Genomic DNA, 2537 nt, shown 5'->3' on the forward strand with positions numbered 1-2537 from the left:
TTACAGGTGAACTTAATGTGACCTTCTCTGAGCTTTTGACTGCATGTGTCCAGCTGATAAATGTTTCAGTACTTTTTGCACAAGTTGCTGTTCTCTTACAGCAAAATTCACAACAGGCGTTTGATCCTTCAATCAACCAATAAATGTCCTGGTTCAATTAGAGCTGGTATTTAAACAGTCGTCCTCATCATGCTGGTCAGACTTTGACATCATGAGACCAAAACGACACTGAACAATGGATCAATAGAAGCTTGCCATTGTTATGCTTCAAACAGGACGCTCTCAGAAGGACATTGCCACTGATCTTAGTGTGTCACAGATTGTCACCAGCAGGTTGCAACAGACACACTGAGAGACTGGAGGAGTCACAGAAAGATGTAGCAGTGGACGTCCTTTGGCCGTAGCCCATGCTGATGACTGCTACATTGTGAACAATGCCCTGAGAAACCAGATGATGAATGCCACTCAACTCCAGGCATGTTTAAAGGGAGGTGAGAGGCACCCAACTGTCACATCAGACCATTCGAAACCATTTACATTAGTGTGGTCTGCGTGCTAGACGAACTGCAAGGGTACCTGACCACACCACCGGCCGCAGGCGTCATCGTCTTGCATGGGCCAGGGAGCATTTACGTTGGACAAGGGACCAGAGGGCCTCAGTGCTGTTCTCTGTTGTGTTTTTTTTTTTTTCCATACTTGACCAATAAATTTGATTCTGATTCTGTGTCAGGTTTTATAATAAATACATTTATAAAATTTATTAATTTATAATTCATACATTTACAATAAAAATATTGCTATTTATTATTTGTCATATTTATTCTACAAATATATTGCTAATACTTTATTTAAACATTTATTTTATGCAATGAAACACTTTATCCCCCCCCCCCCACTCCAATTTTGCTGCTGTAGACTGCAAATTTCCCCAGTGTCGGACAAATAAAGGTTATCTTATCTTATCTTATCATTAAAAATTTGAGTAAATACATGTACTGTTGTAATATTTGTCTCAAATATGTAAAGTATAAATACTGATTACATATTTTAAACATGCTGGCACCCGTGATGTTTCTTGCTCGCAATAACATCAATGATTAGACAAAGAAGTCACAGACCTTCACCAACACAGGGTGCTGACATAGTGGAGAACAGTGAAATCCCAGTTCACATTTAACTGAAAGCCAACTTTACATCCACGTACACAAACACAACAGCTTTATTTGTATAGACCAGCGGTGCACAAACCGCTGGTCTTTCTGAATGGTGTGGGACGAGATGATATGTCCCTGCATTTGAGGTACGGATTTTGAAAAGAAAAGTTTTTATTAATTGTTATTTTAATTTATCATGGTAGTTATTTTTGTGTTGTGGAATACTAATGTTTAGATGTTTATCACAAAGACATTAAAAATACAAAGAATCAGTAATGTCATTTTTGTTTGGGTGATGGCCAGTCTGATATGCAACAGCCAATCACGGCATTACTGAAAAAAGGTTTGGTACGCAGGCGTACTCAAGAATGCGTCTTTATATTGAATGTAAATGGCTCTGATAATGCTTGTGGTTGTCACAAAAGGCGCCATTCAAGATGGGATCGGCAGTGCTCCGCGAATATATGGACTTTGCTCCATATATTCGCGGAGCACTGCTGTCTATAGGGTCTTAATTTCCCCCCACCCGATGCATTTCATATGGCCCCCTTGAGGCTGGGCTCTGGTGATGGGTCTGCCTCTGCCGTTAGCCTCTCTCACACGGCGTCATGCATGGACGCTTTTGTTTTCTTCAGGCGTTGCCAAAGACCGAAAGGACTTGAGGATGAAAAAACACTTACTGTTTAAATATTACACACAGCATATGTCACAACAATCTACATAAACTATGTAAATACACTTTCTTGACTCTGTGGAAAAAGTAGAGATGATAGACCAAACAGATTGGGCACAGGATACATGCATTGAGATGACATATCACTTCTATTTTTGAATCACTCCCCAACTCAACAACCGCCTTCTTCAAACGATGGCCACTGACTATTTCATTTCTGAAAAGTAATAGCTACTCTATCTCCAAAAAGCCAGACATCTTATTCTTATTCTGACATAAAAAATGTATTTCCAAATTACAATGAGATTACAATTAAATAGGTGGGGGGGGGTTGTTTCCTTTTTGGGGACTTGGTCCTTTAGCCGTTCATGGTGCCACATTGTAGAAAGGGTTCTGTCAATTGTCATCTGTACCTGTGGGTAAAAAACAAAAAAGGACGTTTCGCTTCTCTCACAGAAGCTTCGTCAGCGGTAGACAACTCTGAAGTCTCCGTGAAGACTCCGGGAAATTGCTCTGCGCTAAAAAGCTGAGCGTGGCCTATTTGAGGACTGGGTGGGGATGGTTAGTCACGCCCCTATGGTGAAGAGACCCATTGATTTCTAAATTCCCTATCGTTGGATCTTGATGAGGCCTATTGTTTGGGCTAGGGCTGAATAGCTACTTTCAGTTAACCTGATTAGCATGTCTATGTCCCTTGGTGGTCAACAAGT

This window comes from Hippocampus comes, unplaced genomic scaffold (genome assembly GCF_001891065.2).
Source record: "Hippocampus comes isolate QL1 unplaced genomic scaffold, H_comes_QL1_v1.1 scaffold119, whole genome shotgun sequence".
NCBI lineage: Eukaryota > Metazoa > Chordata > Actinopteri > Syngnathiformes > Syngnathidae > Hippocampus > Hippocampus comes.